The sequence below is a fragment of the Cephus cinctus genome, unplaced genomic scaffold, assembly GCF_000341935.2.
Source record: "Cephus cinctus unplaced genomic scaffold, Ccin1 Ccin1_scaffold0123, whole genome shotgun sequence".
NCBI classification, from domain to species: Eukaryota; Metazoa; Arthropoda; class Insecta; order Hymenoptera; family Cephidae; genus Cephus; species Cephus cinctus.
Window position 1 is genome coordinate 3,023,695 of NW_014332857.1, and position 21,633 is coordinate 3,045,327.

General features: G+C 42.1%; 1 protein-coding gene across 7 annotated transcripts in view; it reads left to right on the top strand.

The window, feature by feature from the left end:
- LOC107275146 (glucosylceramidase) overlaps nt 1-21,633 on the top strand; it is a 248,371-nt gene that overhangs the window by 116,472 nt on the left and 110,266 nt on the right. For 3 of the 7 annotated variants that reach the window (XM_015754984.2, XM_015754985.2, XM_015754987.2), the window contains exon 1: nt 17,615-17,706. The exons of 2 other annotated variants lie outside the window; for them this stretch is intronic. The gene's annotated coding sequence lies outside the window, so the exon portion shown is untranslated. Of the gene's footprint in view, nt 1-17,614; nt 17,707-17,831; nt 17,867-21,633 lie in introns of those variants that run through there. 2 more of the 7 variants (XM_025079715.1, XM_015754986.2) reach the window with 2 other exon arrangements.

Sequence of the window (21,633 nt, forward strand, 5' to 3'; positions counted from 1 at the left end):
GGGGTGGTGGTGTTACTAATTCCTAAATTATAACAATAATTATGCCCACGAACGTTCACTTCCGTTGGCTTTGCTTTCCGTTTCGGATTATATTTCGTCCGATCTCTTAAGGGTGGTTCAGGGAATTATGTGGCGGCAAGGGGTTGGTAGGTACATATGGCAACACTGTAGAGTAGAAGACTGTCAAATTGCAATCGCGATGCAATTAACTAGCCCTAATTGCTAATCCGTGCTGTAGGTGGCGCTGAGAGCGGGGATGATACGTTTTCGTAGTCCCTAGGGAATTTCTCTTGGATCTACTGAGAAGATCCTTTATACTGTTGGTCTCTCTATGTGTATAATAATATCTATAGGGTTATTCGAAAGTATCCTAACCGACTGAAGTTAGCCGCGTTGGTAAAAATAACCGCGAATAAGCCCTATGCACGTTGTATAACGAAATATCAAAAATCTCTATACGGGTATATATGCCATAGGGATTTTCGTGATTTAACGTTTGACGCTCTCGCAAAGTGCTTTTCCATGGTTATCGTCGAGGACGAAAGCACTGTGTCGAGCTTTAACGTAACTTTTCGCTTGCGACTCTTAGACTCGTTAAAAGCGCTAATGACTAAAGCTTTAATGACTTAAGTTATCAGGGGATCATTAAAATGTACTTGTTGTACCTTAATACCTGATAGTAATGCTAACAGTGAATTGTGATCTGCGTCTGATTATATTTCCTTATCAAAAAGTATATATGCAGTCTTATGTTAATACCAAGAGGTACCGAAGTAGCAGTATGTAAATATTTGACGTTATCGATTTCTCCCTAACGCACTTGTATTACGTAACATGTATGGAGGTATCGGAGATAACATTTGTAAGACATATATATATATATATATATATATATATATATATGTATACGTTACCCGCAAATGTTCTAACGCGTCTTATCGACTGCATCACGAATATTCGCAACGTATCAATTTAACGTTTTCATTCGAGCGACACACTGCGAATCGTTTCTTATCAGTTCCTCGATTCCACCATATAATCCAAGTCTTCTCTCCGATACGGCAAATTCTTAACTTCTAGTCCCTAGCGTTAAATAACAGTCAGATAGCCAACCCGTTAGATATAAACCGGCGACAATGCCCTTACCCATGTACCAGACGTTTCCCCGTCGTCGCGTCGCTCTCATTCGCGCGCGTCTTGCGTTTGAAAAATTTCAAAAGCTTTAAACTTCTTTTCAGCAAGATTTGCCAGGGAGACGTTTAAGCCTCGAGACAGTTACGTGTGGAAGGTATACGTACACCCACTGGCAGCTGGGGTCCGTGGGGTAAAAAGGTTGGTTAGGTTGGTAGCAGTGGCAGAGTGTAGCGGAAAGGTGTGTATGAAATATCCATAAACAGCTCGGTTTACAATTGTATGTATATTGGACCGGAGCGAATGTCTACCCGGTACCGTAGCGATAGCAGCGCCACCACGGACAATCGTGCATCTACGGAACCCCCTTTGATGGTCGCGTATCACGTAAAATATTACAGCCCAATATAAGACGGGGCACGAACGCCCCTGGCTTTCCTCGGACCTATTGCTCGCCGTGGAAAAAGATCCTTTTATAACCCGCACGCTGGAATTTCATTACGCCCGCGCGATACTCTCCATGTCAAAGTCTCGTGTCTCCGCTTTGTACAGTGTAATCCGAACGAGTTATGAGTGAGCTCGTCAATGGGTCATACGGCGTAGCTCATAGGAATCGGCATTGTCGTAGGATCTTGGATATGCAATTTTTTTTTATCATAGACCATATTTTTTTTTTATGGAATTTCGTTCGTAGGACTGTATACGAGAAATTTGGAAGTTTCCAATAACACGGTATAGATATATCGTATCCTCGTATCCGAAAACAATTCCTTGACTCGGGTACCATTACCGGGATCCCAGCTGGACGTATTATGGATACGTAATGGGTATCCGTGAGTCGAATCGATAATCGATCCCGATCGAGCTTTGATCGCGACTGAGAATTCAATCGGAATTGAAGTCGACTCGCGGACGGCGACGCTTTGGGCGTCTATGTAGAATATTAAACTACTTTCCGTCGGTTTCTCTCTCGTTCCCTTCATAAAGTTCACCGAGCTGACGGAACGTGAACGGTTAGGAGGAGAGAGAGAGCCTTCATCTCGAAACTATGGAAACTAATAAACCCTGAGATATGCCGAAGTAATTTCAGGCAGCGAGCAACGCTGCCGGCCTACGTAGAGGTTGGCAGTACTGCGAGCTCGCCGGGCTACCAGATGCGAAATGCGTCTCTGGTTGGACCCGCTCGGGACGTCGACGCCGATGCCGGCTGCGTTGTCGGCTTCTATGTAAATTACTCTCGCGCTTTGTGGCTCATCCTCTCCTCTTCGCTTCTTCTCTTTCCTCTTCGACCGACCGCCTCTCTCTGTCGTCATCAACGTTCCTCCACTTCGACTTCTCGTTCTAGACACTACCGCCATCTGTACACCAGATACACGTACCAACTACTTACCCTTGCTCTTCCTGCGGAATTACTAAACGCGCCTACTGCTCCACCCATCATCTCCGCTCACTCTGCCATTCCAGTGCGCTAAATTGTTCCAACAACTTGGAATTATAATGGGTGCACCCAGCAGATGCACCCGTCGTGTTAATTTCGAGAAACAAAACTCTAACGCCCGTCTAGTAGGGACTTCCGGTTTGTGGATCCTGGGGTACTGCTGTGGTACGTTATCGTCACTTCAAATGGGATCCAGGAATAATTCGAGCTGCCGTTTTGAATAGTTGATTTGACTTTTTTTTTTATATATTTTAATATCGAGGTATTTTGTAAAATTATTAGTTTTAATATCAAGTCAAATTTTGGATATGATACCAGTTTTTTGTATTTTCGAAAATTTATTGTATCTTCGTCCAGGGTTGTATATACGAGTTTTATGAATGATCTCAGATATTTCCAGCATCTTCCACGTGCATCTCTCATTTGGGATAGTTACGTAGCAGACCAACTGATTGGGAGGAGGCTTATACCGGGTTGAATAGTCAGCAACGTAAAAACCGTGTCCTATAAGATGCTGGACCCTTTTGTCGTAACCGGGAGCCCAGGACCCTTTTCGTAAGGATCATTCGTGAAAACGTACTCACGAAGTAGGGGGCGCAGGAGAATAAGAAAAATCGTGACTTCGAGTTTCCCCATGGTCCACATGGGATTTACACTTCCATTTACGAAAGGTTATGGCGAGGTTTCAAATCCCGGCTACCTAAGGATCCTTTATCGGATCCCTGGTCCTGCGAGGCTGTGGTTTCTATTTGTATGATAAGTCTGCGAAGGAGGTCACGTGTCGAGCCAAAAGTTAAGAGGAAGTTGGTTTTTTTCTCTCATATCTTTATTACGCGTTACCGAGCAAGGCGATAGGGTTTTTGGGTAAGATCGTTCATTTTTTTGGACGCCACCTGGAAATTTATTGGCGTAGGGAAGCGATACACCCACCATTTTTGATGCTCGGTGTCATCCCTTAATTTGACTACTACTTGATTTACTCATCCCTCGCGTATGGGACTAGAATTTCCCAATTAGCCATTTTTTTTAGGGCACGGATCGGGTGGATTGTGATTTCATTTTTTTTTTTTTTTTTTGAAAAATTATTATATGATGGTATAACGATGAAAAGTTATTCTAGTACGAGGATTCACCGGCAGAGGTACGTGTCAGAATTTTATATCGATCTCTTTGTTTGTAACCTATTCGAGTATGGTTTCGTGTTTTACTGTGGTTTTACAGTTGGTAATACTTTCCTAGCGATCCTATAAGATCCTTACGATTTTATCGGCTTTACTTGCCTTTCCAGGTTCTATTACCTTTCGTGTGGTTCTACAGTGAGGTCGTAGGTATTTTACGGCACAGAAAGCCAACTCGTTTTATTTCAAGACGCCAGCACTACTTTCGCGCACATGGCTGTATACATTTGTTTTGCAAAAAGTTACATTTTCACGTTATTTACAAAGGCGATCGAGAGCCCGTTGTATAAGTTGGCGTAAAATATTTTTAACGGTTGTACAAATTTTTTTTAACAATTTGCAACAATTTTGCGAAATTTCTTTCTAGCGATCAGCCATTGCAGAAAAGTTGCAATTTCGCGCGTAACAGAAACATATATTTTTCTGACAGTGTACGCGTAGCAGCAACAGGGCACCATTAACTCAGGGACGTAGATAGTATTTGGGCAATTGAGGGAAAATTTTTTTTTATATTTCAATGCTATCATTTTTTCCACGAGTGCACTGTGTAACACCACAGTACGAATAAATTGCATATCGACTTAACATATATCATTTTTCATTATTTCCCCATTGTATATTCATTCTCTCGTCACCCCGTTGTTACGCTCCTGAAAGCTCGAGGATTCTGAGATAATGACGGCTTAGCCATAGTGTCCTGGTAAAAGTAAATGTATGGGAGGCCTTCGTACGTGCTGACGCCTCAGCTCGACTTCGGGCCTCCTCGAGTATCTCTACGTGCATACGGGATGGGCCCCATGGGCCCTATGGACCCCATGGATCCCACCGTAATAACAGCTCCTGGGCGGAGCTACCGGTTTCCGTAGCCTCTGATTACTGGAGCATCTGCTCCAAATATGGAAGCACCGACCTGTCAGCCTAGCAAGTCTTCAACCCTTTCAGATATCAGCACTCCATGCTTTACTTTTCAAAAGATCCCTTATCATAGTTCCACTCAATAATCGTTCACGTCATCGAAAAGAACCATCGAATTAACTATTTAAAGAAGGGTCAATTTTGAAATTTTCCAAAAAAATTTTTTACCATACAAATTTATTTTGATTTTAACCTAAAGCCAATTAGTCATACCCTACACTTGATCGTGACGACTAAAAATAATTATTGTCCTCCTTATCAAAATTTTTCCACTTATAGTTTCCTGCCCGGAAAAGTTAACTCGAGAACCAAGACCTTCGCATCGGAGTGACTTTTGTCAAGACGAGAACGTCGTCGTCGTCGGCACTTTTGGGAAATACAAAGTAACCAAAGGGATGCTGCTTCACGTTCTTAGCTTTGTATACTGTTGTACTTAGAAAACCCAGTCACGTCTCGCGAAAAAGCATTGACCAAGTAATACACGAAGGGAGCAATATTCCTTGGGCAACTGGTTACTTAGGTCTCAGACTGCCGTATGAAGGGTGACGTTAATGCACGGTGATAATAAAATCTCTAACTGGAAATAAAAGCAGTCTGGAATCGTTCCACTTCGACTTCGTTCTCGATTATTACGTTAATAACACCTCGGCTCTATTACACGAATACGCGTATGACTGTAACGAACATTTATAGAAGAACAAATTTTCAATGCGACGTCGTTCCGGAAACGAAGCTTCGATAAATCTGTCGTGGTACTTGGTGGCTTAGCGACGTCAATTAAAAGATATCGAAATATCTGGACAAATTTTAATTCATTTTCATAAATATCATACGAGTGTCCCAGTTAAGGATTTTCCAATATATTAATTGTGTATTACATTTTTTTTTCGCGAGCAGAAAATGGAAACGGGTAATTTTATCGGAAAAATCAATATGAGTGAGATTTGCCAAATATAGAAATTTGGTATCGTGTCATATGCGCTTTTCAAAGTTATATTAATATATGCTGTAGGATACGGTATAATGGTTACAGCGTTGCTTTGGTATAACTGAAGAAACAAAAGAACATAGTACACGATGTCATTTCTTCTGTGTAAACTGACTACTTCTATCGTTTCACTGGACGGTGTAATGAGGCAAGGAAAATTCCTATAGGCATTCTTCATATGTACCATCGTTAGCTGTAATTTCATTTAAATATTATAATATACTACCTATGCATTTTAGTGTATCGTAAGTTGTTTTTGTTTATCTTTACGCTCTCGATTAGGTTTAAAGGGACGGCACGAGGGAAAGGGAAGAGTTGTCGGCTATAAGGATCTCGTCCAATCAGATGATCAGAATGATTAGTTCTCAAATTTGGATATTGTCAAAGTCAGTCTGTCTCGGGGCACCGACCGAGGTGTCACGAGCTGCCTCGCGCTCCCGTGCTATTTGTTTATAGTTTTTCTAGCCGTGTTTCGATACGCGATAGAAAGTTCCCGCTCGTGTAGTTCTCGCGGTGCTCTCGGGATATTCAGGAAATTCTATGGATTTTCAGTGAGTGCTCCGGAAGTGCAGTGTTGCGAAGTGCAGTGTGCCCTAGTGCAGTGCCCACCCTGGATGTCTCCTGGATGCGGTTCTCGGCCTTCACGGATCAGCTGCACCAGCTCCGGTGAGTCTCCCAATTTATTAATTGGTGAAGGGATTTCGATTTGATGCGTCCGATTCGATCTATTACGTTCTCGATCCGTTGCTCTTTGTATCTCGCACTATTTCCCTGACGCTCACGCCGACCCTCTCTACCTCAAACTAGCCGCCTCAGCGGTCGCGCATTCACGTAACCGTTTGCTCCCGTTCGTGCATCCAGTTGCGTTTGGTCATCCTACGCGTCCCCAAAAATCTACAGGATCCGTTAAGCTATCGCCTCGTCTGATAGGTTCCGTCAGAGTTCTCGTTTTACCAGAGTTTGGCCTGTTCCACCCCAACTCCCAGTTCATACCGACTCTTCAGTTGCCGGTAAAAAAAAGAATTGGCTGGCGCCCGCCTGGCTTGCGGATGCACGAACATGCTTGGTTCTCGAAGACAGTTCGTTCTCGGATGTTTTGCTATTGGTGTTGGGTCACGAAACTGAGCGGAGGGTCGACAGCCAGGGGTAACTCAGGTTAATTCTCGAAAATAGTTCTCGGATTTTTCGTTATCGGTGTCGAGTTAAGAAAAGATACATTACAATATATATATATGGTAAGGTCGATCCAGTTTCGAAAGTCATCCATAACCCCCTCCCCATTGCTCTTGTTTCTTTATTCAAACAGCCAAGTTAAGCCCCTCCCCTTCCCTCCCCTGTATACTGTAAATTGCCTCATATTCGCTTGTTGTATCACATAACGTATGCTTCTCGCGACTCTATAGTATCAGGTGAGTGACAATCCATGCATATATATATATATATATATATCTATAGACCACGTGTACACGTACTATATGGGAATATGGTAAACGTCATGTATACTTAACTAGATGTTTATGGGAGATTAAAACGATAAATTCTTCCTACTTGAGCCACTTGGCTTTTCGATGGCCAGCATGGGATATTGGATCATTGAAAAGTGGGTCAATGTAAAATAGAAAAAAAATTTTATCGCGTGACGTAATCGCGAGTCACTGTCCGGTCCCGTGCTTTTTTTTTGAATTTGCAAAAAATATATTTTGCATTTACACTTCGAGAGCCATTGAGATTTCTCGAATCTGGTGTGACGCGTGAATGGACGATTGGAACAGGCTGCGTGAATTTGAGATTATGTAAGATGCATTACGAAAGTCAGTAGACGTGGGAGAGTCGAGAGAGTCAGGTGTCTGAAAGAGCATAGGAGAGAAGTGGGATTTTGAGTTTCTGTAATTAGCAAATTGAAGAAAGTAAAAAAAAATTTTTTGAAGAATTTAAAGTCGGAGTTCGAGTTGTTGCGACCAAAAGTGCGGTTAGAAAGTATCTTTTCGGAGAAACTTGGAGAAAGTCTGGCACTCATGTGAATGCAGCATGAGATCACGACGTATGCTGCAAACTTCACACTGGTCGAATATCACCTACATCCCGCACGCGCAATACTATTATCGATAGCGGTTTTTTTTTTCAAAAATAAAAAAATCCCAAGAACAGCTCAACATGCAATAAAATGTCTGGACAAAGAGATGAGCTCTCGTGGAACTTATAAATAATAATTCGCAATTCCTCTTCGTTTTCGTCCGTCAACCGTACAGTGTAACGCGAATTTATTTAGGTTGTATAAACCGCTAACTGACCTATCTCACTGTATTAAATATTACCATATCAAAGGAACACACCGAAAACATACTTTTCTTTCCGCATCGAAACCCTCGTACAATCCACGCGAAACGCAAGGAACTTTATTCCCAGTCGTACTTCGCGGATTATATGACAATACTCGAATACTTGTTGCACCGACTGTACTCGCCATGTCGGCCGGAATGGGTTTCGTTTTACAATGTTTCCGAGAGCCGTCATACATCTTTTCACCCTCGTGTCCGTTTGCACGAAAACTGAACTAAACGACATTCGCTAACGGCTGGTATAACGAACACGTGTACGTCCCTGACGATGCTCATTCGGACGTTTCTATGAAAATGCATGCGCGTGGTTGGAAATGCTCGAGAGACTAATGAATTTTTTATTTCATTTTTTCTTTTTCAACCCTTAACTCGAACTCGGACGTAGAAACTGTTTTTGGTCGCTGGCATTGTTCGCGTTGTTTCCACGTGAAAATACAGGTCGAATACAATGGCCGAAAAAGCTAAATAAAAATAGTCGAAAATATTGTACATTTTTTTTTTTTTTTCAAACATACGTCAGATACGCGTATAGGTAAATTCGGAATGTGTGACGTGCAGCGAAAGTTGATTTTGAAAAAAAAAATTGGTCGCCCTAACAGCGAATTTTGGAACAGCAACGTACGTGTACGTATGCACGGTACGTGCAGTCGCAACTGTAAGAAGACGAATATTTCGCGCTTACTTCGTTAGCAGCCGAAGTGAATTTTTCGGGCTAATGGACGCGCAAGAAGGTAAGAGACTTGGTACGAATTTTAACGCTTTCTTTTATATTTAATTGTCGAGCTTGCGCGCGCATTCTTCGAATACGTCAGGCGCTTCTTTAGAGGCTAATGTAAAGAACGTAGCAAAGGCAGCCACCTCGGCGCTCAATTTTCTATCTATAAATATTGGAGAACGAGCTTTTATAAGTTTCCTCACGATTTCGACATTAAACAGGCCTTTAAGCGTTATCCAGGCTTAAAAAGGACTACCGGCTTCGGGCTACCGGGGCCCATAATCTAGAGATTGTGCTAAAAGCTGGGGAATGCGAAATTTTTGTTGTAAAATATTCAAAATTCTATACACAGTAAGACAATGTATCACGATGCCCACTATGGGTGCGTTTGCTTGAAATAGAAGAAAAAAAAAAAAATTTTTAATTTCAATTTTCTCTAAAAAATTAATTATGTCATACATTGATAACACCTGATAACGAAATAAATCCGAGATACAATTCTTAACCCTTATCAATTTCTATTTACCTTTTATACCCCTCAGCCCCGAATATCGAGTCTTAAGGGATATGCAGTGAACAAGGCGAGTTTACAAAAGTGAGATTAGACTCCAAGTAAAAGTTACGGTCGTATCGTCGCGAACAGCTTCGAATTTTCAAAGCAGCTTCTCGAGCCGGTAGCAATGTCAGTTATCAAGTATGGCAAGAGATCAGTCTAAAGGGGGGGAGGTTGCAGTAACTATGGAGAGTAGTAGTAAAATTTTATAGCCAGACCGATATGTATATATTCACCATACATAAAGGCGTATAGATACTTCGGTTGGGTTGAAAGGTAATCCAGCCTAGTAAAGGGTAGCTGTAACGATACACAGACAATCAACTCCTTGAACGTATAAAGCAGTTCTCATTGTGCCACAGCGCACGTGGTTGGCAGCGATATTTAACCTAATAAATCTCATTGTTTCAGAACGAAACAATGTTCCCCGCGTAATAACGCAAAATCGCCTCTCGTCTGCTTTCATTATAAATAAACCCCAGGGAATTCCCATGGAATTTCAAAATATACAGTCGGTTAGTAGCTAGCAATACCTTACCTACCCGTAAGCCCACTACCAACCAACCTATCATAGAGTTACCTACCTTACGTACTACTTATGTACTTGTCTGGCTAGATACCTTACTGTTACCACTAGTTACGGTTAGCAGGTTTCACGAGCGTCTCCGTTGTTCTTGTTGTCGTTGTTTCAATCTTGAAAAAGTTTCTAATAACGAGGTTAAAAAGGTTGAAGCGGAGCTCTCTTTGTTAGAAATTAGATTAAGCTCTGACCCGTTGAGCTTGTTGGCTAATTGAATTTTAGCTTCTTTTGTAACGTCCCGTATTAGATGGAGAAGTTGGTCCGATACCCGCCCCCATCTGTAACCCATTGCGTTGTCCTATATTTTCTTGTGCAATGGACTTTCTTGTCCAAAGACACTTTTCCTCCTTTTAATTAAGAAGTCACGGGACTCTTTTTTTCTTCTTTTTATTGTAACGTTTTTTATGTTTAAAAAATTTTTTTTTTTGATTCTACGAATTTCAACGAAGGAGCTTTTACGCGACAAGGGCTAATTAGTCTGTTTCGATTATTTAGCGTAGTCTTGTCAATTTTACGTATACTCGATGTAACGCGAACGAGCTTTTCAAGTTCATGGAAAGAAGCTTGAACTTTTCAGTAGGTCGCTTCGGACTAGTAAGGGCTCTTTCTTAGTACTTGTTCCATTCCCTTTGCACTCTTGCTTCAGCCTGTACTTTTTCAGTGGATCTCGTTATAGCTACCATGATTTCCAGTACTGCCTTTTGCTTTCCTTTACTTTTCTTTCTCTTTTTATTTTCATACCGACGATTACGTAAAGCTAGTACCAGCACGGTACGAAAATTCGTAACGTCTTAACGTCTTATTTGTAGATCATATTTCAAAGTTAAATTATGTAACAGTTACTGTATTAGCACTGTGCAGTAAATCTGTTCCTTGTGACAACTTTAGTCATATGTATATTTTAGTTTGTATACTTAAGGTAGTGCGAATAAATAAAATTAGAATTATATATACTATATATTGTATATACGTATACACATAGTATATCCAAGATGTTTACTTTGATCTTTAATTGGACGGCAATTGTGTTGAGTCTGAGAAGTCCCGAAAAGAATGAGAGACAAGATGGAGGAACGTTATCCAACTTATCGTATTTTCGTAAAATTCGGCTGCGCATGGGTTCTCGTAGTAGTAAAGGTCGAGAGGTCAAACGGAGTCGTAGAGAAAAGGGAGCGCAAAAGGGGTAGAAATAACGAAGAAAGCTCAAAGGGCGATCGAGGAGAACGATACGTCTGGCAGGTTTGTTTCTTTGTGAAAGGCCTCAAAGTTGGCATTCATTCCGCATTGATTCGGACTTCTGATGGGGTGGATGGTACGTGGGTTAGGGCGAGGTGGTGGATAAGGGGTGAATAGGGTTGTGGCAAAGTGTCGTTGGTACGAAGGGACGGCGGTAAAGCCAAGGGAGGCAAAGAGGGTCCGAGATAGAGTGACCTTTAAGGTCTTACCCTTCATCCTTACTGCGACCCTCGACAGTCACCCCTAAAACCAACGCTGAGGACTGGACGCGTGCTGCTACCATCCCACCCTCCTTTTATAGAGAAAGAGAGAGAGAGAGAGAGAAGGAAAGTATTGAACCGTGGGATCTTATTCGCATTTCTCGATATGTGGTAAATCCTGAAAATTTTTATTGGAATAAAAAAAACGAAAAAAAAAAACCTTTCGAGTCCCTTTATCGCGTAAATTTCATCGATATACAAAGAGGTTCGCGACCACTTTATCCCTGCGAACCCACTTGCTGATTTTCCCCCATTTTTCACAATTTCTTGAAAAATCAGAATATCTTATATTTTGAAGGAAAAAGAAAAATTGAGGTGAAAAAACTTTAGCGTGTGTATATATATATATATATATTGTGTATATATATACACACGATATACGTCAGAGTAATCCGACGGCTTTACGAAGAACGGTGTCAACCTATAGTATCGGTAAGGGTGAATAATCGATGCTGGATAATCGGCCAGTAGATTAAGCCGTGCCGGGTTAGACCCAGGAATATTCCGATAGGATCCAATATGGGTTCTCGATGTAGCCTGTATCCTTAAACTTTCGTGGAAACAGGCGAACCCGTATATTGAATTCAGTGCCTACCGCAAATTACATTATATCATCAAAGACGTCGTTCTACGGAGAGACGAACGACGATGCGTTCTACACTACAGTATTATGTTTACCGTTGTATATCGCATAACTGGGTTCTGGCAAACTCTTGGATTTGCTCCTGGTTCTCGAAATTAGATACGCCCGAGGCGATTCGCCATTGAAAACTTGGAGAGGTGTGTTTCGAATCGTGTTAAGGCATACAAATTTTGTTATACAATAGCTCTGTTTCAAAACTGATCTGTATACTGGATTAACGTTAAATGCTGTACCCAGCTAGAATTGATTGTTTTCGCGTAACTTGTTTTTTTTTAGGTAAACATAGAATTTTAACCGGCAGTAATATTTTCCACGGTGAACGAAAATTTTCAGAAAGACTATGTTCCTTTTGAAAATCAAATATTGTGGGATAACATAGTGAAATTGGAGTATCAGGATATTTTATTGATTTACAATATTTCATCGGACAAGGATATTGAGATTCAGGATCGATAATTTACTTATATGTCGATTTATCCGTTCGTAGCTTGCTATGCTAACCCGTGACAGAGAACCAGAGCAGAATTTACTTCACTTTCCAAAAAAAAGCAGTTAATATTTTGACTCTTGAACCAAATTCAGATATTAAGTGGATAACGACGAGTAACAATGAAATAAATAAAAAAAAAAAAACAGTTTTATTAAAGAGTGAAAACAAAACTGTAATTCGCCTTTCAATGAAATACACTATTTCCAAAAAATAACGTTACACAAACTAACTATGCAACTTTTGAAAAATATCCAGCCGATATAACCAACCCCGGAGCAGAAGGTCTTATAGAAGGTAAACTCGGCATCGCTTATGATCGTGCCAGCATGAATGATGCATGAATGCCACTCGCGAATCTTGAGCCGAAGCTATCACGAAGTCTGTGGCCGTAGAGGCGCGGGGCGGGAGGGGGGTGGGGAGGTTGCGGCTGAAAGGTATCAAGGAAGGAGCGTCGGAATAAGGGTGGCTAGAAAACCACCCTTAGCGAGCTCCAAGATTCCCTCATGTCTATTCGTATCGAGCGCACTCCATTACCCACGCGCTACTAATCACGTTTGCGCGCCTCTATGCCAATGGGGCGGTTGGTGGTTGTACGAACTCGGGGGTTGGAGGGTCAGACTGAGGGATGGTTGGTGCGAAGGTGGTGACGTTTCTCGTAGAAAGTTATGCAGGGCGAAAAGGGGCTGCGTGTTTGGTAGCTTCCATCATGGCGTTCGATGTCACTTGACTCTTAGGGAATTATTCATGCGAGAAACAAGTAATGACGCGTGAACGTTAAGCTACCCCGAAAAACCACCAGCATCCCCTATCCGATATCGGTATCGCCCATCATCCCCATTCAAGATGGATTTTATTTATGTCGTTCCCTTCTGCCCTTCCTTTTATTCCGAGGTAACCCGATGACAATTTTGAATTTTATTTTGGTTTCGATCTGACTTTGAAAAATTTTACCATGATTTTTACGCCGAAAACCGCCACCTTCGGATGTTACAGGAATTTTCGGCGAGATTTACAGTGAAATTTGGCTTTCGAAATTTCATGGTTAAAATTAATTAAAAAAAAAAAAAAAAAAAAAAGTGACAATCACGCGACTTAATCAAAGAGTAACGAATAACGAAGTCACTCCCACTCTACGAGACTGCCCCGTAACCTTTGAGAATCTCATACAAAAATCACCCCCTTATAATAAAGGGGCGGCCTTTACTTAATTGACTCGAATGGACTCCCCGAGGATGCAAAAGCTTGCCCGTATGAGCTCTTCATTGGCCACCCCCGTAAAGGAACTCACTTCCACCCCGAGCGAATGCACGGGATAGTCCTTAGTCCTTTTTAACGGCACCCTCCTTACCAAAGTAAGCAGCATCGACAATCCCCTCTGCCATTCATGCCTTTCGTGCTTATACCTATTCCCATGCACGACCCTTCTCATTGACTCGGTCTGCTTATTTTTCTATTTCTTTAACTTTTTCTCCTTTCCCATCGCTATAGTCCGTCCAACCTTAGCCGACCACTCTCGCTCTACCGGCGCGGGGCTCAATCGAGAGCGTGGCTCGATTTAATCCGCAACAGTGGTGCCCTCTGCCTACCCTTAATGGCCAGATCAGTCTCACGGGTTATCGGGCCGAGTGCCGGTTAAGTGTTACTGCCCGGATAGACGGGGGGGCCCGAGTTTGCGTCATTAAATAATCAGAAGCACTATCCACGGTCACCGTGGATACGGTCGTTACGCGGTAAATCTCCGTGGGTCATATATACATCAGAAGTATACAGAGTACCGTATATACCCCCAGAATACACCACTGTGTTTATTCAAGAGGGGCGGTTGGCAACGTTGCTCGTGCTGTGGATTCTAAAAGTTTCATGCAATCTCATGGTGTTTATGGGATCAGCCGAATAAAACAGAAAAATAGCTCATGCATACATTAGGCGGAATCTCCGAAAATTCCTTTCGCCTTAGCGCTGCAGACGTCCGACCCGGCGTTTTGGCCCCACGCAGACGGTGGTGCATTCGTTGAAGAAATTCTTTATCTTTTTACTTTTTATTCGCCGACGCGATGCTTCATTCATGAGGTTCGCGCACGGCATGCAGGTGCTTATGATTTATCACGGGGTGTCAGGTTTAGGGTGTATTTTTTTAACAGCATCCCTTGCCGTCAAGTGATTGGACCCAATGTGTCATATCGTCTTTTACCTAATATTAAATTCCCTGCACGGATCGATATGGATAAATGGGATTAATGATAAGCGGCATTACGTAGCGCTTGTATCGATAAGATTTTTTTTTTTTTTCTTGAAATAAATAAGACACCCGTTACACACTTGTATCGTACGGTAACGTTTAATCAATTCGAAATTGATTTTCGTGTCGTTCTCAATTCCTCCCAAGGGATGCGTTTCGGAATTGATTCCATAAATTGAACAAGGGTGCTTCGTTGGCTTTGTATCACTACCCCTGGTACATACAGGTGTGCACGTATGATTAATTATTCAATGCTGCCGTATATTCCCACACGCGTGCATGTCTATAGTCACTGGCTCGCATACGCGTTATACTTACATGACGTAACCCTCCCTTAGAGAAGGACTTTAATATAATAGCAAGAATGAGGATTTCGCTGCAGAATATTCTCGAACCTTCCCACCGCCCGCCCATCACTCCCAGGTCCGACTTTCATCCCCTACGAATTTCGGAATCATTTATTTCGGAATGCCTACTTCGCCCTACGAGCTGAGAGACGTGCTGAATATTCAGTGGGGACGTTTACGCGTCTCACGTTCGAATCGACAAACCTTGTTACGTCATCCTTATGAAATCACGAGGCACGTATATGGTCAACGATATCGAGCAATAATACGAGTGGTATTAAATTTTGAAAAGTTAACCGTACGTGAATATTTTTTAACTCTTTTTTTTTTTTCGAAAAATCCAATTTCATACAAATCCAGTAAAAAGAGAAACGAGGTCGAAATATTTTTTTTACTTCTTACCACCGGCATTACGTAGATCTCGTTAAAAGTAAGAATACCGATAAGGATACGTATATGCACGTGGAATCGGGATATCAAGAGACCAATCCGTATGGGGCTGGTAGGAGGATTTGCCGTTGGCGGCGAACTGGAGCAAATAAGAGAACCGGAAGATGAGAGCAGAGGCAAAGAGAGTAGTAAGGAAAGACAGATTTATACAGAATTGAAGGGATGATGGCGATGCTCATATTTGCTGTATGCACATAAAACGTATTTTAATCAGTTTTCCAGATTCTTTTGATCGAGTCGAGACATCGAGAGAGTGGTTCGAAGGGGGGCAGGGAGGGGTAGAGGGGAATGCCATGGATTGTCGGATACAAACGGCATTAATATAAAAAGTGAAATTTTATATTTTATCCCCCCCCTCTCTCTCTCTCTTATCACCATCTTGAAAGTATCACCGAAAGCTCGAAGCTCCAAGAGCTTGAACCCTCCGCTTCAAGCCGTCGCTCTTCAACAGCCAGCAACTTCTAAGTACGCCAACTGACTTACCATCCATAAACATAGAGAATTATAAAGTTGGACGATACTTCCTGCGTACCGTCGTAAAGGATACAGAGTCGAGGAAGCATATTGAAGTTTTATTTTTCCTTTTTTTTTTTCATTTCTAAATTTTTTGCTTCCTCGTCATTTCTCCTCGTCGAATATTCTTCCCGATCGGCTGCAGACAGGCACCAGCACACATCGTATCAAAATAGATCATTAAGATCATAGTCGTGTATCAACACTGCATTCTCTTTGTATGCCGAAATGCATTGGTTTCATAGGCGTGATTTAGTCGCACGTAGAAAAGACGTTTATTCTTGAATTTCAAACGAATAAAATGTTACAACCGTATAAGGGGCTCGCACTACATCGGTATCTATCCTATGGAAAATATTTTCTTTTTATTTTCCATATGCCTTTCCTTTACGCTTCTCCTTACGTCAAACACGATTTCACCGTCATCTCATCCTTACGTCTTTTAGTTCTCGACGTTCCAACATCCTCGCAATATATTCCGATCAAAGTGCAGGTCGACGCTAGCAGACTCCCACGTCGTTTTCTCAGTTTTCCCAGTATTCCCTATATCTTCACGCGTAACACGATGGAATAAGGAAAACTCTATTTTCCAGGTGCCGGTCCCGTCTGCCACACCGTCTCCCATATCGTCCATAAAAACCCATACGAAACCACATGTATGCTCATATATACATTGTGACGTTAATTCTTAACGCCACAAAAGTCCCGATGCGGTAGTTCGCGTGCTTTTGATCACGGGACGCAGTATCGTCCCTCGGGAGATAAAGTCCGACTGTACCGGCCAAGAACTCGAGGGTCCCGATTACTATGTTTAACGAGAATAGGCTATTTTTTTTTATACAATAATTTCACGCGATACGCCGAACCACCGTCACGTCGAGGAAAAGACCGGCAGAGAGAACGTCATCCTCTCCAGTACCGCCGGAAGAGAACAGCCGGTGGTTACGCCAGGGAGCGTGGATGAACGCTAACATCAGCAGGCGCCTCCCCTGTCCCGGCCGACCCCGAATAGAGTAGGGAGCCGACCAGCAGGAAACATAGCCATGGACTACCATCACGTTTCGTCAGTCCCGCTATCGGTGCCCTGTTGGAGGCATCCGTACCGAAGAGGGAGCTCAGGGATGTACCCTAAGCCGAGGAGTCCCTACCCTCCGCTACCGCAACGTCTGGTCAACCCAAGACCGGACTGCAGCGACTACCCGCCGCTACCTGGACACCAAGAGGCCCCGTCGATCGTCCATACGTTCCGAGTCTCGCGAAAAGGCGCCCTACGCCACTGTATCGCGCGCAGACTATAAGGAACTTCGATTTTGCGTACCGTCCTTCCCCGTATAGTAGCTATACAATTCGTTGGAGGCTCTGGTTAATATCCACTCTAATATAGAGCATTAGGCGTCGGGTAGTCAAAAAATAATTTCGTATTGTGAAATAGTTATCGAATTAGTCCATTGCCATGTTTCGAATATTAACGCGTAAGCCTGATTGGCTGGAATCTTCCGCGTAGGCGATTGGCCCATTGGGGCCCAACTGGACTTATCGCGAGGGAGCTAGGTCCGACCGGTAAGAAGACGAACCCCTCGTGCGTCATTGTTGCGTTGACAGCCGTCTTGGCCGGTGGGTTTTTCCGTTCGATGCAGTAGAAGACAGTATCGTATCGTTTCGCAATAGTAATCTTTAGAAGTCCAAAGTTGGTAAGCCTATCCTTTTATTCCGCGCTTCCTGCACGGGAAGCGTCTCGAAGCCGAAAGGACGAAATCTTTAATACTCTGAGCGTTAATTATCTTAGTATCTCAATATTATCGTATTTATCCTCCAGGTTCCGGCTGGGGAGAAGACCGCGTGTCGCCAGAGGTAAAGATTACGTGCTTTAGCGTGAACTCTTATCTCTAAGTAGTATTACCTATTCTTAATGTTATCGGTGACCCTGGAATGTTACCGTAAGAACCCGCGAACTACGCTTCTCGTACGTTCGCCTGAATAATATTTTGCGATCGTACCTTGAGTATAGTTCTTTGATAAGTCCCACAATGAAAGGGTCAATCTTTACTGTTACTCGATATCTCGTGGTCTCTCAATCTACTTTCTTTTACCATCCGTGCTTTCCCTGACCCTCTACCGTCTCTTTCCGTTTCTTTCCTCCTGGCCCGGAGTCCTCTTACTTTTCTCGGGAGTTCCCTGTGTCCAGCGTTGCTTCTTGCGCCCATTTGGCAGTTATCCTAGTTCAAAATTTCTTAATTACCTTTCTCGGGTAAATAGAGTATCGTTCATTTCGTTCTTATTTCTGGTGCAATCAGGTTGCCTTGCTACGAGGCAAATTGAAGGAAATAACGTCATATATGCTAAATCCAATGTAATTTGTCACGCTGCTCCTGGGATTGGTGACGGACAGTTTTTTCTGGATACTCATGTAATTTCGCACGTTTCGCAATGGTACGGTTGATTTTTGACTTTTATTTTAATACTATACAGTACAGATTGTTATTAAAGGGAAATTGGAAATTCGACAATTTAAATTGTTCCCGCCAAATGCCTTTGAGCTTATTCGCTAATCAGTCTCGCCGATCCTTTGTGACTCTGTCCCGTTCACTCTGCGGATATTAATTGGGTACTCGAGTTCCTTTTGTTTCTGGGTTAATAATTCGCTAAAGTCTCACGTAGCTACTCGCGAGAACAATGACTCTGCGACTCGATTGACTCGCACGTATAACGAGTCGCAGGATCTTTCGTTGAAATTATTACTGACTCACGAAGTCAGCGAGCTGGCGATTCGGTGAGTCAAATTTAGCGACTCGCACAGCCAAGAAAGTACAGTTATCTTTATCTCGTGTCAGCCGTGCCGGATCCTTTGATATTATTTTCCTTTTCCTTATCAGCTCAATTTTTAATATCTTTCTTCCACTCTTGCCCCGTTTATACGCTTAATGCAATAATTTTAATCGCTTCGCGGTATCCAAGTGCACTTGTACCTCTTTATCTGTTGCAAAATCGCTGGTTGCATTGCGTGAACGATTTCACGTTGCTGGCTGCAATTTTCTGATGCATCCGTTTCATGCAGTTTGCACGCGATAAATATTTCTTTGTTTTTCCTTTATAAAAAATTTATTATTATCCACACACACACACGCCGCCCGCGATTACCCGCAGCCGTAATTCTACCTCTAGCGATTATTTTAACGCAAATCCTTTGGTTTCCTTTTTTTTTTCCTCTTTTTTGTTTTTTCCTCTCCTTTTTCCAATATTTTATTTCCGCGCGATATTCTAAAGAATTCCTGCGGGAGTGACACGGGCACCCTGGCGGGGCCGTTACTACAAATGGATTCCATCCGTCAGGGAAGCCACAGTATTTTAATTACTTTTGTTTAGGATATTTTTGCGGACGCGGAAAACATTGCCATTTGTCAGCCGCGTCGGGCAATCGTAATTTGTGACGTTGGATACTGGACGTACGTCGCGATTAAAATGCAAAGCAGCGTGATAGCGTAAAATAACATGTAGAGTGAAATAAAAAAAAAATTTTTTTAGTTTTAATTTTCAAAAAAAAAAATTTTGAATTTCGTAAATCACCCTTTTCCCGTAATTGTAATTTTTACGTGGAACGATAAAATAATTTTTTCGATTATTTCATCGAAAGCATCAACCGACTCGTATCACCTGCAAAGCGCATGACGACCGTTTCGCATATTAGTCAAACGTATTACTTGGGGAACATTTTCCTTGATAAGCCAAACAATTTGAAACGTACTTACTGGCAATAACGATAAGTCTGCATTAAGTAGCCATTACTTTAACCATTATCAAATAATTGCTAGCTGCAGATACTACAGTAATTTTACGTATGATACAATATTCCACGTAACGCGATGTAGACGTTTAGTATTTAAATTCACCCGATTTTCCGGTACTCTGCCGCCATTGTGCGGTTACGTATATATATTTTGAATTTTCTCTAACAAGGGAAAGCCGACCGATACGAAAGATCGTTAGCGAGAGACGTATAATAGGATTCGCATTTTGATATGCAAAATATCGAATATAAAAGCAAACGACGTATCCGAGATATTCCTAAGGTATCCCGGTGGATCTTTCAAAGTGCATTACCTGGGATTCCCATTGTACCTGGGTCGCCAAATTGAATAGGCATTGCAACCAACGTGGCCGCTGTATTAAAAAAAAAAAAAAAATACAATCACAGAATAAGAAAATCATTTTCTTATTGGCACTCGATAACTAATGAAGTAATGAAATTAGTCAAAAAAAATTTTTTTTTTCAAAATTATTTTATTCCAAATTACACACTCTCGTGCGTATAAGATTCTCACGTGCGTCAATTATAATCGGAATGCCGCAGTACGACGTAGCACAATGAAACGGAGATCCGGATAACAATATTATATCCCCATTTTCATCCCTTCCGCGTTTCACCCCTCTCGGGATCTCTCTTCCACCCTTATTTCATTGCTTACCCATATACCCAACTCAGTCCGTTATTACGGACGAAGCATAAAATATTTTAATGACAGTAACGGCAACCCCGAACGTCATTCACGATACCAACGTACAAACGCATACCTACGTCACAGCAACGCCATACTGGTCGGTGGAAATAATTTTGGTATGCGAGTTGCAAAAAAAAAAAGACGAATCTCTGCTGAATGCGGACACGGATGGAATGTGAAAAAGAATGAACACCAGTGGCGACACCTTCAATGTGAAATCCAGCTTCTTTCATTCCCACAGGAGTTAAAGCTCGTTTGAATTCCTTTCGATGCTTTTCGATTATCCTCAAGCCCATCCTGCCTTTTTTTTCTGCATTTTAGTAACGGCGTCAGCCGCATTCACGGTACAAGGATCTTCGTTCCTCTTTTATATCCCTTTTTTTTTTAAAACTTACTTAAGCCTTTCCACTCTGTCCTCTGACTTGTCTTACTGATACGAAGCGTAAGGAGCGCACGTTGCGTCTGTATAATTATTTTTAAAAAATTGTCAAACTCCCCCAACGTATTTTAATTAATTCGAACTCCTCCAAATTGGAATTGTTTATTCAAACGGTACGCGCCATGTTCAATTTTAATAAGTTCACAACCAACAGTATTACGAGTAGTAGTACCCAGCAGTACAATGAGCTTTGAGAGAACGATAATTAAAACGTTATTAAATCTCCAAGTATATTAATCATCCGTTGAAATTGAATCTACACGAAAATATCAATTGTCAGTACGCTAAACGAATTTCCCATTTAACAGCCCGATACGAACAGCTTCCAACTTCGATCACCCGCACGAGCATATAAACGTGCGAATTTCACGCGCAAGCGTTCGTAAGACGATTGTCATAGATTTTGGAAAAAAAAAAAAAAAAAAAAAAATCGTAAATTTCAATCCTTCCCTGGAGTTCATAAATACTGCACGGGATAATCAAAGAGTCCTCGGAGTATCATCCAGTACAATTTTCCCCACGATCACCGGCCGGCACCGTAGGCCACGTGTACCAACGTCCATTCAGCATCGAGTAAAAGTGGAAGAGGAGGGAATAAGAGTCGAAGCTAACCGGTAATTTGAGGTTTTATTGGTCATTTATCCGCATTGTCGGACACTTTACCGATCGGGGGGGGGTAGTCT